The 14,935-nt window shown below is 49.9% G+C and overlaps 1 protein-coding gene across 2 annotated transcripts in view; it reads left to right on the top strand.

Annotated features, from left to right (window-relative positions):
* Positions 1-14,935, top strand: part of LOC122202411 — a 46,471-nt gene that overhangs the window by 15,887 nt on the left and 15,649 nt on the right. The window contains exon 3 of one of the 2 annotated variants that reach the window (XR_006194647.1): positions 1,244-3,367. The exons of the other annotated variant lie outside the window; for it this stretch is intronic. The gene's annotated coding sequence lies outside the window, so the exon portion shown is untranslated. Of the gene's footprint in view, positions 1-1,243; positions 3,368-14,935 lie in introns of those variants that run through there. 2 annotated transcript variants of the gene reach the window in all.

Genomic DNA, 14,935 nt, shown 5'->3' with positions numbered 1-14,935 from the left:
GCCCCCTCAACGTTGAATAATCAGAAATCAGTGAGCAATATTATGGGATATCAGTAGATCAGCGGACTATTTGGGCAGGAAGAATCATGCTGAGACTTTCTTCAGGCAGCAGAGGTCAAGCATCAGCAGAGGGCCAGGTTGGACCCGGGAGTTCTGATTTCAGGATGCGTCCGACAGCTGCCGGGAGAGCTGGCACGGCCCTATCACACTGTCTCTTCCAACTTTGGGAGCGGGAATATGCCATCTCCCATTGTCTGAACCGGCCTCTCCTGGAATGCTTTAAGAAAGATGAACTCCTCTCCGAGCCCCGCGTTGGGATTATAAAAGAGAAATGATTCGAGGACTTAAAGATTTAGCAGCAGTTGTTACAGTCCTAGAGCAGAAAGATTAATGAGCTACCAGCTTAACATATGTCTCAGAAAAAGAACAGCCATTTAATTTCTAACTTTGTAGGACGTGGACCAGCTCCTGCGTTGCAAGAATAACTATTTTGCAACATGATATTTTGCTCTCAAATTAGCTGATTAAAATAAACCAAGGAAGTCACCCAGGGATAAAGAAGGTGGCTCAGGGACGGCGTTCGGGTTCACGCATGGCCAGGAAAGGCCATAAATAGGACGCACCGTTTCGGCCTCTGGAGCTGGGATGGTGGTGGCTGGGACACGGGGCTCCTCCCCAGGCCTCCGGTTGACATCTTCCTCCCTGTGGGGTCAAGTGCAGGGAAAGTCTGGCAATTTAGGAATATGCCCACGCGGGGTGCCTGGCTGGCTCTGTCGGAGCACGTGACTCTTGATCTCAGGGTTGTGAGTTCGAGTCCCACATTGGATGTAGAGATTACTTAAAAATAAAATACGCCCACAAGTTCACGGACACTCCTCCCTCAGCGCCCTCCCTGCAAACCGCCCGAGAGGTGACTTCTGAGACCCTCACCGGGGGCTTCTGAAGGCAGGTCCTGGGTGGTGGGCTCCAGGTGAAGCCAGCTCAGCGTCAGGGCCAGGGCCCCGGCGTGGCTGCCGCACATTCTGGCCTCACGGAGACGGGGTGACGTGGGCGTGCTGCTTGAAGCCACCAGGTCCTGGGGCAGCTGGCTCCGCGGGAGCAGAGAAGGCCTGTTTCATCCGTCTCGCTGCCGCGACTCCCACCCCACTCTTGTTTTCTGAGAATTTGAAAACAGTCTACATCTCACACCGTTTTGTCTGGAAATAATTCAGTATCTTTTTTTTTTTTTTTTTCATTTTTATAGTACGAAGTTGTGGGAAATCACATACCAGTGCGTCTCTCACTCCGCATGTTGACTCGTGCTGTTCACCTCTGGGCTTTCTCCCTGCGAACTCAGGCACTTTAGACAAGTCCGAAGTCCCTCTGTGAACGCCTCCCCTGTCTGCCCCGTGACGCCCTCCGCCGGGAAACTGAGGCACATTCAGGCCGTGGCTGAAACGGATCCGCGCAGCTGTCCAGAAACCAGGGGACGTGTGTGTTTAAAATATGCACGGAGGGCAGTGTTTTCAGGCTTTCCCTATTGTTGCCGCCTTCAGGAGGAAAACAAAACAAAATTAATTTAAAATTTTAATTAATTAAATTTAAATTAATGAAATTCATCAATTTCTCCCTAATGAGAGAAATGAAATCGTACAGAATCTGGATTTTCACCTCCCTCTCCCCTCCCCAGACCAAACCCTTCTTCTCTGGGGGCGATACCACCCCTGCTGAGCACGAATGATCCCCGGGGCCACGGGTCATGTTCCCCAGCCTGTGACCTGTCACTGGTGACCCGGCCATGGCTGTGAGGCGGGGTCGCAGTCTCTGGCAGAGCAGCGCTGACCTTGGGGCCGCCCTGCGCGCCCCAGGATGTCCAACAGCAGCCGGGTCTGCACCTCTGGGCCAGCAGCGCCCCATTCCCCCCGGGAGCCGCCCCACATTTCCGAGGATGTGGCCCACAAGCCTTGGGGTCACTGGCCCCACCCGAGGGGCCACGTGGGTCATGCACTATAATCCGTGTTGTATTTTCTCCCTTTCTGTCCTGTCGGTGGGTGCCGGATGGGGTGTTGGCTGGGAGTATGATCAGATACAAGGCACCGAAAGCCGGGTCCCTCCAGGGACGGAGGCGAGGACCTCATGGAGGGAGAGACCCTGCGGGAAGGCCGCCAAGGTCAGCTCAGCTGGTCAGCAGTGTTGCCCTGACCGGAATCTTCCGGATTTCCATCTGCTGCCCCCACGTTCACCTTGTGGTTGTGCCTCTCACTGCACATCTGCCTCTGGTGCAGGAGGAAGGTGACAGAGGAGGGAGGCGCCAGGCCTGTGGGGCGGGAAGGAGGGAAGCCCTGTGCCCCCGCTTTACAGGGTGCCACCAAAATGCCCCCAGAGCGAGGGGGCCGTGCACACCCCGGAGCAGCACGCGGGTCCGCCGGGCCCTGCGTGCCGGTCATCACGGGGTCACGCTTGCTGTAGTGTTTGCCACGCTGATGGGTGTGCAGGGGCATCCCTTGTTTTAGAGTGAGCTTCCCCAGCACGGTCAGGTGCCTTCCCTACGAAGGGCCTTGTCAGAGCCCTTGCGCCTTTTGTCCACTGGGCGCTTTCTTTTTATTAGTGATTTGTGGGAAAATCATTATACTTCCTAGATATGAATTATTTATAGGTTGCATACACTGAGAGCAATTTTCCTCCTAGCCTGTGCCCGGTTTTTAATTTGATGATGTCTCCTGTTATACCCAAAATTTTACATTTTGATGTCATATTTATGAGTCGTTTCCTTCATGATTTATGCTTTTCTCTTTTCTTTCTCTGTGTTTTCTTAGAGTATTCTTGTATATTTCGTCCTAATTTGTTTTTCACCATTAGGCCTCTGATACATTGGGAATTTATAACTGTCCTTGTTGAGAAGCAGGGATCTATGATTTTTCCCAGTGTGGAGAGTCAAGGGTCTTGGAGGTGGTGTTTATCGAACGCTGAGTAATCATTTTCCCCTTTGATTTGCACACCTCCTCTACCATGTGGTGGTGCCGTCCGTGCGTGCACGGGGGTCTGTTGGTCGCACTCAGGGGCCTTTCCAACACACTTTGTAGCGACTGCAGCTTTATAACTGGCCTGGATAATCTCACAGTGAAAGTCCTTCCCTTTTTAGAATTGTCTTGGCTATTCTTGGACTTTTTTGCTTTCATGTAAATTTTAGAACACATTTTACAAGTTCCACAAAAAAATCTTTTGGAGCGTTGATTGGAATTGCTTTGAGTTTATAGACTAATTTGGAGAGAACTGGCATCTTTACGAAATTAGGTCTTCCCATTCATCAACATTGTACGTCTCTCTACTTATTCATGTCTTTTTTTAATGTCCTTGAGTAATGTTTTATTCTAACTTTCTCCATAAATATCTGGAACATCTTATGTTAGACTTTGTTTCAGAGAACTTAACAGTTTCTTCGTTTTTTTTTTTTTTTTTTTGCTATTGTGAATGGGATCTTGTATAAATCACATTTCCTAATTAGACACTGCTGAGGTGTAACAATGCTTTCATCTTTGTGTGTCGGGCTTTAAGCAGTGGCCTTGCTGGACCTCCTTATTACCCGCAATTGTAAATTTCCTTTTATCTTTCTTTTGTACGCAGTTCTAAAGATCTGCTAATAATTACCTAATCTTTTACAATCTGTGTACCTTATTTTAAAAAATGAACATATTGCCTTGGCGGGAAGTCTGGTACAATGTTAACTGGTATGGGGGGTATCGGGCATCTGTGTCTCATTCTCTGGCAGACCCTACTTAGTGGTCTTTGCAAATGCTTCTGGCTGGTCTTGGAGGACAGGAGACTCTACCAGTGTACGGAGGGAGAATGAAGAGACGGGCCCAGCAGGCAAAGGAACCGGTGCAGAGGACCCAGACGTGGGGAATGAGGATTTGTCCGTGTTTCGTGCAGCCGCAGTAAAGGGTGTGGGATTCACGGGGAGGAGAGAGGAGATAGCATCCAGGGGTGAGGCCAGAGAGACAGCGTTATGGGGTTTTCAGTTGGGAATGGCAAGATAAATGTCTTTAAATCAGCCTTATCACAGTAAAATTTATGTTAATAAAATCGGCCACGTTGGAATATGCAGTTCGCTGGGTTTCAACAACTGTGTACCATCTTCCCGCCATGATGACGGCCAAGCCGTAGACCAGTTCTATCACTTCACCAAGTTGCTGTGCTCTTGGCAGTCAGGCCTTGGTCCCCCTGAAAGTCCTGGGAATTCTGCCTTTGGAGTCCTTTGTGTCTGGGTTCTTTCACTCAGTGTCGTGGTTTTGAGATTTATCCGTGTTATTGCCTGCATCGTAGTTTATTCTTTTTTTATTGTTGACTACTATTCCATTTCACAGCTAGACCACGATTTCTTAAGCTCTTTACCAGTTGATGTGAATCTGTAACGGTTCCAGGTTTTGGCTATTATAAATAAAGCCGTTATGAACATTTGCAAGCATGTCTTCCTAGGCTTATATGTGTCATTTCTTTTGGGTAAATACTAGGAATGGGATCGCCAAGTTACATGGTGAGGATATATTTAACATCGTGAAGAACTGGAAAATTATATTCCAAAGTAGCTGTATCATTTTGTGGTGTTACCCGTAGTGAACCATTTTAGTGGATGTGCAGCGGTATCTCACTGTGGTTTTGATCCGCATTTCCCTTGAGACAAATATGTGGCTCGTCTTTTCTTATGCTTGCTGGCCATTTGTGTATGTTTGTGAAGATCTGTTTTACTCTTTGGTTTTGCCCATTTAAAAAAAAAAATTATGTTTCTTTATTTTTGAGAGAGAAAGAGAACACACATGTCCAAGTAGGGCAGAGTGCAGAGAGAGAGGGGGAGACACCGAATCCGAAGCAGGCTCCAGGCTCCGCGCTGTCAGCACAGAGCCCAATGTGGGGCTCAAACCCACGAACCGCGAGATTATGACCTGAGCAGAAGTCAGACGCTTAACTAACTGAGCCATCCAGGCGCCCATGGTTTTGCCTGTTTTAGAATAAACTCGTTTTTTGGTGTCTTCTTATAACTGAGTTGCCAACGAGTTTCTATTTTCTGGTTACAAGTTCTTTATCGACATATATTACGTAATGGTCTCTCCTAGTCGCTTGTCTTTTATTTTTCTTAACAGCTTTCAAAAAGTAAAAGCTTTAAATTTGAAGGAGTCCAATTATTCAGTTGTTTTTTATGGTTCTGCTCTCTGCATCCCATCTAAGACCTCTTCCCAGCCCGAGCTGCAAGACTTCTCACAGTACTGTGATGGTTCTCTCTCTTTGTTGGGTCCAGGACCTATCCTAGGTTAGTTTTTGTGGGATGGTGAGATATAGTTGGACATCCGACTGTTCCGGAACCCCTTGCCGGATGGCCACTTTGTGTTCTGTTTTTCCTTTAGGGGCTTCATTTGGGAAGTTCGTGTTTCTGTTGTTCAAGCTCACTAAAATTTCCTTTCAGAGTTGAATCTGCTGTTGTTCCCATCCAGTGTATTTTTTAAATAAATGCTTTTGTTTTAGCCTTGGAGAACTATTGCAGAGATGGTTCAGGGAGAGACTGTGTGCTCCACACCCAGTTTCCTCTACTGTTGACATCTTACGTTAGGAACAAACATCTGTCACAATTCACGAACTGATAGCAATACGTGATTATTAATACAAGTCCACACTTTATGCAGATTCTCCTGGGCAAGGCCTGGTGTGTAGCCTACGGGAGGCTCCAAATTCTTCGAAGCAAAATATTCCCATCTCTTCAAAACAAAAGCATCTTTGACCATTTTGTGATGTATAAGCAGAGCCATTTCTGAAATTGGGCTATCACTCAAAAGAACTAATTACAACAAGTTAATTAAAAAAAAAAACTCGTGCTCAGCAACAAGGCAGGGACGTCCCCTTTCACCACTCCTTTTCAACATTGTACTGGAAGTCTGAGCTAATTCAGTATGAAGAAAAAAGGACATAAAAGTATACAGATTGATAAGGAAGAAATAAAACTGTCTTTCTTCATAGACGACATGATCATTTACATGAAAAATCTGAAAGCACTGAAAACAAAACAAAACGCAACTCCTGGAACTAATAGGAAATTATAGCAAAGTTTAAGGATACGAGATTAGTATACAAAAGTCAATCACTTTCCTGCCTGCTGTCAATGAACAAATGGAATCTGAAATCAAAAACACATTATCATTTACATTAACATCTTACAAAATGAAATTCTTAGGTAGAGACTTAAAATATGTCAAGATCTATATGAGAAAAACATCAAAATTCTGATGAGTGAAATCAAAGAAGAACTAAATGGATGGAGAGGAATCCCATGTTCATGGATGGGAAGACTCAATATTGTCAAGATGGTGGTTCTTCCCAAATGGTCTAGAGAATCAGCACAATCCCAATCAAAATCCAAGCAAGTTATTTTGTGGATATCAGTAACATGATGGTATCATTTATATGGAGAGGAGACAAAGGCCCCGAATTGCCCACACAACCTTGAAGGGGAAGAACAAGATTGTAGGACTGACACTGCCCAACCTGAAGACTCAGTAAAGCTTTGGTAATCAAAATTGTGTACGGTTGGTGGAAAAGTAGACAAATGGGTCGATGTGGGTCAGAAAAATAGACCCACATAAATATGGTCAACTGATGCTTGAAAAAGGAGTAAAGGCACTACATTGGAGCAAAGATGGTGTCTTCGACAGATGGCACTGGAACAGCTGGTTGTCCATGTGCAGAATAAGGAATCTAGACCCAGACCTTACACCTTCACAAAGGTTAACGGAAAGTGGGCCACAGAACTAATGTAAAATGTGAAACTATGAAACTTGTTGAAAATGACATAGAAAATGTGGGTGACCTTGGGTATGCAGATGACTTTTTAGATATAACATCAAAGGTACAATCTATGAAAGAAGTAATTAATAAGCTGGACTTCATTGAAGTTGACACTTCCGCTCTATGAAATACAGTGTCAGGACAATGAGAAGATAAGCCACGGACTGGGTGAAAACATTTGCAAAATACACATCTAGTAAAGGGCTGTTACCCAAAATATACGAAGAACACTTAAAATTCACCAATAAAAAAACCAACAACCTGATTTAACAATGGCCAAAAGACATGCTCAGACACCTCACCAAAGGAGACATGTGGATGGCAAGTAAGCATATGAAAAGATGTTCAACATCCTGTGTGATTAAGGAATTATAAATTAAAACAACAAGGAGATAATACTACACCAATTAGAATGGCAAAATCCAGAACACTGATAACAACAAATGCTGATGAGGGTGTGAGGCAACAGGAACTCTTAACTCATCACTGACGGGAATTCAAAATGGTAGAGCCACTTTGGAAGACCTTGGCAGTTTCTTATAAAACTATGACCCAGCGATCACACTCCTTGGTTTTTGCCCCGATGAATTAAAAACGTACATCATTTAAAAACCTGGTGTTCATAGCAACTTTATTCATAATTGTCACAACTTGGAAGTGATCAAGATGTCCTTCAGTAGGTGAATAAAGAGACTGGTCTGTCCAGACAGTGCAATATCGTCCGTTAGTAAAAAGAATGAGGACTGGAGTGCCTGGGTGGCTCCGTCGGTTAAGTGTCCGACTTCAGCTCGGGTCATGATCTTACCATTCATGGGTTTGAGCCCCACGTTGGGCTCTGTGCTGACAGCTTGGAGCCGGCAGCTGCTTCAGATTCTGTGAATCCCTCCTTCTCTGCCCCTCCCCTGCTCAGGCTCTGTCTCTCTCTGTCTTCTCAAGAATAAATAAATTATAATAAATAAATTATAAAAAATTTTTAAGCTTTATTTAGTTTTGAGAGAGCGAGAGAGAAAGAGAGCACGAGTGGGGGAGGAGCAGAGAGAGGGAGACACAGAGTCCAAAGCAGGCTCTAGGCTCCGAGCCGTCAGCACAGAGCCCGATGCGGGGCTCGAACCCGCAAGCCGTGAGAACATGACCTGAGCTGAAGTCAGACGCTTAACCGACTGAGCCCCCCAGGCACCCCCCCTGAAAAATTTTTTTTTGAAAGCATGAGGGTCAAGCCACGAAAAGACAGAAGAACCTTAAATTCGTATTGCTAAGTGACAGAAGCCAGTCTGAAAAGGTTGCATAGATATGATTCCAACCTTACGATGTCATGGAAAAGGCAAAACTATGGAGATGGTAGAAAGATCACTGATTTCCAGGGACTGAAGGAGGGAGGGATGAATGAGAGCCCAGAGGATTTTAGGGCAGTGAAACTACTCTGTAGGATACTATAATGATAGATACACGTCATTATACGTTTGTCCCAACCCATAGAGCGTACAACACCGAGAACGAGCGCTGCGATAACTATAGCCTTTGGGTGGTAATGATGAGCCCGGGTGGTTCATCAGTTACAACAAAGGCACCATGTGGTGGGGATGTGGACAGTCCGGGGGTTGTGCGTTGGGGGGCGGGGTGACTGGCAACTCTGTGTACCGTCTGCTCCGCGTTGCTGTGAAAATCGCTTTAAGAAATAAAGTTTACAGTAAGTCAAAAATGCCAGAAAAAAAGGCGCTGAAATTTCAGTGTGGATAATGTTGTATAATAACTTTACAAAGTCGCACATTTTAAAGCGATTGTTCTCAGAGATCTTTTTTGGGGGAGTATTTTGTCTAGCCCACTTTTCTTCCCAGTGGGAAGGTTTTCCTCCCTAAATCTTCTTGGACGGATAGTGAATTAATTGAATTGCTTTATTTATACTGTCGTTTTCACTTGATGACTGCCCTGTTTTTTTAGAACTCCTGAAATAACTTAGACAAATTAATTAAGATGACAAGTTGAGCATGAATATTGCATTTCCTTTTTAGAATCATGATTTGGATAGACTGTAATTTGAATTTACTGCATTTTAATTCCTAAAATACTTTTTCAGTCTTTGGGGAGGGGAAACGCATCTTTTCAGGGATACATTCTTGTTGGGAGCCAGTAGACTTTCTGTCATGGACGTGTCTGTCTTGAAGAGGCTCCAGGGATGGGTGTGGACGGGGGGATGCAGAGCTGGTCCCGCGTGCCCGTGGCTCCTATGCCGGCCGGCTGTTGCGCCTTCTCTCTGCGGGTCACTGACTCAGCCACGTCCTCCCACGATGTGGAAACGATGTGGCAGGGTGGTCAGCTTCAGCCTGGACACAGACCTGAGTTTCAAGCCAGGCTTCCAGGCGTCCGAGGATGTGCAAATGCTCTGTGACGTTTCAGCGAGCACCACGGAACGTGGCTGGAGGCCACGGCATGTCAGTGAGCTTGTCTGGAAGAGGAGGTGGGAGCAGGAGGGAAGAAAAGGTCCTCAGGAGACCAGGTTTGGAGACCAGCCCTCATCGTCCTGTGTGGGAAACACCTGCAGAGTCTGGTGTCCCCGTCCCTCTCTGGTGCTCGGGGCAGGGGCAGTGGGGGCCCGAGTCAGGACTGCCTGCCCACAGGTTCCCGCTTCCGCGTCAGGGACAAGATGACTGTCTTCCCCTGCGTTCCTCCCCCATTTGCACCCACAGAAGCGAGACCAGGGTCCTGCTGGACTGGCCTCGAGATGGCAGCCTTGCCCGGTGATGGCCACCGAGGGTGGGGGTGGTTCTCAGGACACCTCCCTGCTGTCACCTCCGGAAGCCCCTCCCATCCAGTGGACCAAGTTGTGTCCTCGTCCACGCCGCCCTGCTTGCTCACATCCCCACGTGTGTCTCACTCTCCAAGCAAGTGAGCTGTGGGATGGGGCCCTCAGCCCCGCCAGCCAGGAGCCTCTGGGACAGGGGCCCCATCCTTGCTCAGTGTCCAACCCCAGCACCGCCTCTGCTGCTCCAGGAGGGGTGCAGGGCCGCAGCTTCTGGCCCCTGGCTCCTCGCTCCTTGGAAACTTCTGTTTGGTTCTCAAAGTAGGTGCTGTTCTTGCTGACGATTGTTGTTTAAAGTCACGGCCGTGGTGAAGAAAGCACCAGAGTGGGGAACGGGCAAGTGCTGCCGCAGATGAGCTCACTGGGTGCGGACGTCTGTGCCCAGCCGCCCCTCCTCCCAGGCCTGGATGCCCACCAGCCCTTTTGCCCTCTGGCTTCTGCTGGGCCCAGGCAGGACGGTGGGGAGGAGGGCAGTGGGCAGAGCCTATTCTCCGACCCCTCCCTGGGGCCTTCCGGAGTTGGCCCCCCTCCTGGCCCTGCTCTTGGCCCTGCTCCTGACCCCCCTTCTGGCTCCGCCCTTCCTGACCCTGCTCCTGACCCCCTTCTGGCTCTGAAGCTCTCTCCCGCGGGGTCTCACCACCGGCTGTGCCCAGCAAGGGTGACGACAGTCCTGCCGGGATGGTGTTGGCCTCCCCACACCTCTGGAGCGGACCCCTTCCTGGAACCTTCGGACTGTCCCAGTTTGCTATGCAGGGACCGCCAGGTGTGCTGGGACAGGGCCTGGGAAGTCTTGGGACTTGTGACTGGGATCCTGGCCAGGCTCTGTGCTCCTTGACCTTGGCGGTGGGACCCCAGTGCCCGAAGTTCCCTCGCCCCCTTGCCAGGCTCTCTGCCGGAGACCTTCCCGGAGCTGGTCACACGGGTCTGGGCGACAAACAGCGTGGCAGCTGGACGTCAGGGTGGGCTTCCTTCTGTTTGTCCCCGAGCAGTTTGGGCGGGTGGATTATTTGGAGCCGTTCTCCCCAGCAGGTCCTTGGCTTGTAGGTGGAACTGGAAAATCTCATCAAGGAGCAAGAGAAGCATTTTCACTTTCTCAATTAGGGACTTTATGGTAATAAATCAGGAGTGCCTACTTTAATAATCATAGAAAAGCATGATAATATGATGTATTCTTAAAAGTATTTCTAATATAATACTAGAAAAATTGTATTTCAGCTAATACCTGGTTAGCCTGTTGTGAGTGTATGCAAATATCTCTGGAAATATTAACATATACTGCCAGCTTTAGCTAACTAAAGAAATCGTTTTGGGAGGAAAGGCCTCCTGATAATTTAATCATGGTTTGGTCTTTGCAGAAACCTATGGTATTTGTTATTAAGTTCTCTCTGATTTTCCAAGGAATGAGAAATCTGATACAATCTTTTACCATGTGAGCCCAAGATTAAATTTTATTTAATTGTGAAAATTCTTCTGATCTGAATGCTTTTGAGCCCAGTTGCAGGGTCTTTTCTGTCTTGCGGAGCAGCTGGGGGTTTCTTCGTTGGGGCTTTAACCCGGACTGTGCACGTCGCGGCCAGTCAGTGTGCCGTGCCCGTCGGATAAATGGTTCAGAACAAGGGATCTCTTAAGGAGGGTTTGTATGCTCAGACCTCGGGAATAATCTTCTCACAGAGACTTTTTGGGAATATTTTAAAAATCGATATTAATCACGGCATTAATTCCACAGTGAAAACGTGGAAAGGTCCTAAGTGTCTGGTGATTGTGGTCAGATAGCTGGCTGTGTCCACATGACATATTGAACGTGGTCTCAGGCTCTACGGTGGCATTTTCTGAGTTCTTAAAACAGGTGTAGCTACAACTTGGAGTGAAAAATGCAGAAGTCAAAATTGTTTATATTAACATGACCTTGGTTTCGGAAAAACGATCTCTAGCAGAGGAACTGGGAGGGGGAACATGTCAAACGGACATCCGTGTGGTCGAAAGGCGGCCCGGTCACAGGGCATCTGACGCTTAGGCTGAGCCGGCCTGTTCCGGCTGAGGTGGGGACTCAGCTCCGGTTTGCAGGGCACGTCTGCCAGGCTGGGTGAGACCCAGGCCCCCGAATGCCAGTGCAGGTGGCAGGAGGGGTCTGACTTCCGATTTATTGCCCCAGGTCCTCTTTGCAGGCATGTAAATCGGGAAGGAAGAGGTCCAGCTTCAGGCCAGAGGAGGGGCCTGGTCCAGCCCCACCCGGCGCCTGACCCCAAACCCAGACGTGGGCAGCAGGAGAGCCTGAGAGGGGGTCCTGCGGAAGGGGACTGGCGAGGAGCTTTGCTCGGGGGAAAACCTGCCGTTGGTCACCCCACCGCAGAGTGCTGGCCGACGGGCATGCGGGGCCCCGAGCTTAGAATAGTGGCCCCAGACGGGGTACCGAATCCTTGGTCCCCATTCCTCTCTACCGTTTCCTGATTTCTGCTCCCCGAGCCAGATAGAAACAACACCGTCTGTCCTCTGTTCCCATAGCATATATATATATTTTTTTACATAAACGCTCATCACGTTAGATTACAGTTATTACATGTGTGTTTTCTTTGCCAGACGGTGGGTTTATCATGGGTGGAAACTGGATTTCATTCTCTGAGCATCTAGCACCTGGCCCAGTGACCAGACCAGCCGTGTGATAAATAACTATTGTGCAGAATTAAATTAATTGCCGTGTTCAATCAGAATAGAGAAACACGTGGTTTTACGTGAATAAGTACTCACGATATATAAGTATCTACGTGTTTCTGTGTCCTGTCTGTCCATCCGTCTTTCCACCTACCTACCTTCTCATCCGCATGATGCATCCACCTGTCTCGGCAGTGTGCACACCTTCGCCTATTAAACAACCAAACGGAACACGGATGCGTCCGTGTGACTTCTCGGAGAAGCCCAGAGGGTAACGGTTCTTGCGTTGCGATCAGGCAACGATTTTCATGTTTCATTTGCAGTCATCTGGTGAGAGCAATTCCTAGGTATTGTCGTTAAAATAGCGGTTTCGTGTGGTGCCATGTGACTTCCAAGCTGCATGTGAACGTTTTTTGAAGGTGCCTGGAGGTAATTTCCCTGAGGGAGAACCTCCCATGTTTTATCAGGTTTGGGAAACCACCCATGACCCACATGAAGTTAAGAAATGCTGCCTTGAGGCTTGTGTTTAGATTGTACTGGTTACGTGAAGAGTTGATCTTCAATAAATTCACACATTTCCCTCTAAACAAGTGAGGACCGTGTGTTCAGGGCAACGTCCATCCCCAGAACACGGCCAACTTTACTTTTTGGAACACGCGACCCCTGGTGGCAGCACGTTTTAATCGCAGATTTGGACTTTTGAACAATGGATACATTTGGAGAAAAGGAGGGGGTGTGTAAGCCCCAGCACACGGAAGGCCTCCAGAAACATCCCTTCGGGGGTCGGAGACAGGCCGGCTGGGCTCCCGTGGTTTCACTGACCTCCCAGAGCAGCTGGGCACGGCCAGGAGCAGGCAGAGCCTGGTGCCGAGGCTGCGGCACCCGTGTGACCAAAGTTCCCAGCAGACGAGGGAGGGCTTCATCTCAGAGCTGCCAAGACCTCGGGCAGAGCGGGCCTCCACACTCCGTGTGCGGCGGGTGTAAACCCACCTGCGGGCAGCCGGTTCCACTGGGGTCAGAATCTGAGACTCTCAGACGTACTCGTGTCTGTTGAAAAAAATCCCATTCTTTTGAAAAGTGCTTTCAGCGCTGTCCTTACAGAGTTAAACGTTGGCCTTAAGAGGGCACATTTATGGCCACTCGCCGACCCACTTTCCCGGCCAAGCACACTCCCTCTTCCGTTGTTCCTGCCCGGACGATGTGCACAGGTTTTATGAATAAGTGCTCAAAACAAACCCGGAGCCCTGGGTCTGGAGAGGGGGCCCGACTTCTGGCCACAGAGCTCTCCGGGGCGGGCGGGTCCTAATTGCACTGGAAGGGCCTGTCGTTCAGGCTGCGGCCGAGCCACAGGCCCCTGTGATTGGAGCACCTCTTGCTCAGAATTTCTCTCTAAACGCAAGAGCTTTGGGGAAAAGGGAAGGGAGCCAACCTTTGCCGAACTTGGGGAGGAGGCGACGGCAGGGGTGAGAAGGGAGGGCAGACAGGGCGATTAGTGGTCCCCGCAGAAAAGCCGAGTGGCCACCTGCGCTGTGGGCCGTGAGCGGGGCAGGCAGGGCTGGGGGGGTCGCCGGTCACCGAGGGCCGCTCCGTGGGGTCAGCCTGGGGAGTATGGCTCTCACCCCGCTTTCCTGCACTCACTTTAACAATCACCTCTCGGTGACCCGGCAGCAGCATCCACCGGCCGCACCGAGAGCGTGCTCTGTCACGTGCTCGTCCAGTCTCAGAGCACGACGCTGTCCCCCGGACGGGGGGGGGGGGGGGGGGCTGCACGTCCCTTCATCACTGTCTGTCTTTGTTCCACGTTGCATGGTGGCCCTTCCCGTGTCTCCTGCAGTCACGTGTCCACATCCGGAACGCACTCACCCTGGACTCGGAGGACACGCACCAGGCTGCGGCCACTCCTGCCGTGCTGTGCGAGCCCCAGAGGGTGCTTTCTTCCCAGAAGATCTCACTGTCCCCTTGCACGGGCCGCTGCCACATGCCCGTGTCAGGGAGCTGGCCAGCTGGGACGAGGGGGTCCTGTTCGCGGCCCACTCGGGGGGAGGGGCAGGGCCTGGAGGTCAGGCCGCGGACAGCGGAGGCCGAGACAGGCATGGTCCCCCCTGGGACCCCTCGCCGTGGCCCCGGCGCCCCTCCTGCTGGCTGTGACCCTACCTGACTTTGTTCTCCACCAGCCTTCCGTGGGCGGTCTACGTCAGAGACGCTCTCCTGAGGCGTCCGTGTGTCCGGCCTGCTCAGGGGCCCTGTTGTCCACTTGTGTGTCTCCGGACTCTGGAAGGGCCTTGGCGGTGCAGACGTTGGATCTGTTTTGTGCTCCCACTGAGACCTGCTCCCTCGCTGGGTCACTTGAGTCCTGGGCCGTATTCTGAATTCAGCACCCTTGCCGGCCACCCCCAGGCGAGCGGAACTCCTGACCACGGCCCGAGGCGCTGACTGTACAGAAAGACAATGGCCCAGGTTGTACATAAAAGTACCTAACAGTAGAATGATGAACACATAGTCCACAGTAACCAGCCCCAGAGGCCTGCCCGTCACCTGCAGAGACCCCCACATCCTGCCCCCCACCTGCAGAGACCCCCCACATCCTGCCCCCCACCTGCAGCGATCCCCTCATCCAGCCCCCCCACCTGCAGAGACCCTCACCTGGAGACCTTGCCTGGGGCGCCGTGGTCAACATGC

Source organism: Panthera leo, chromosome D2, assembly GCF_018350215.1.
Source record: "Panthera leo isolate Ple1 chromosome D2, P.leo_Ple1_pat1.1, whole genome shotgun sequence".
Lineage (NCBI taxonomy): Eukaryota > Metazoa > Chordata > Mammalia > Carnivora > Felidae > Panthera > Panthera leo.
The sequence above is the reverse complement of the archived record's forward strand: the minus strand, read 5'-3'. Positions and strand labels throughout refer to the sequence as shown.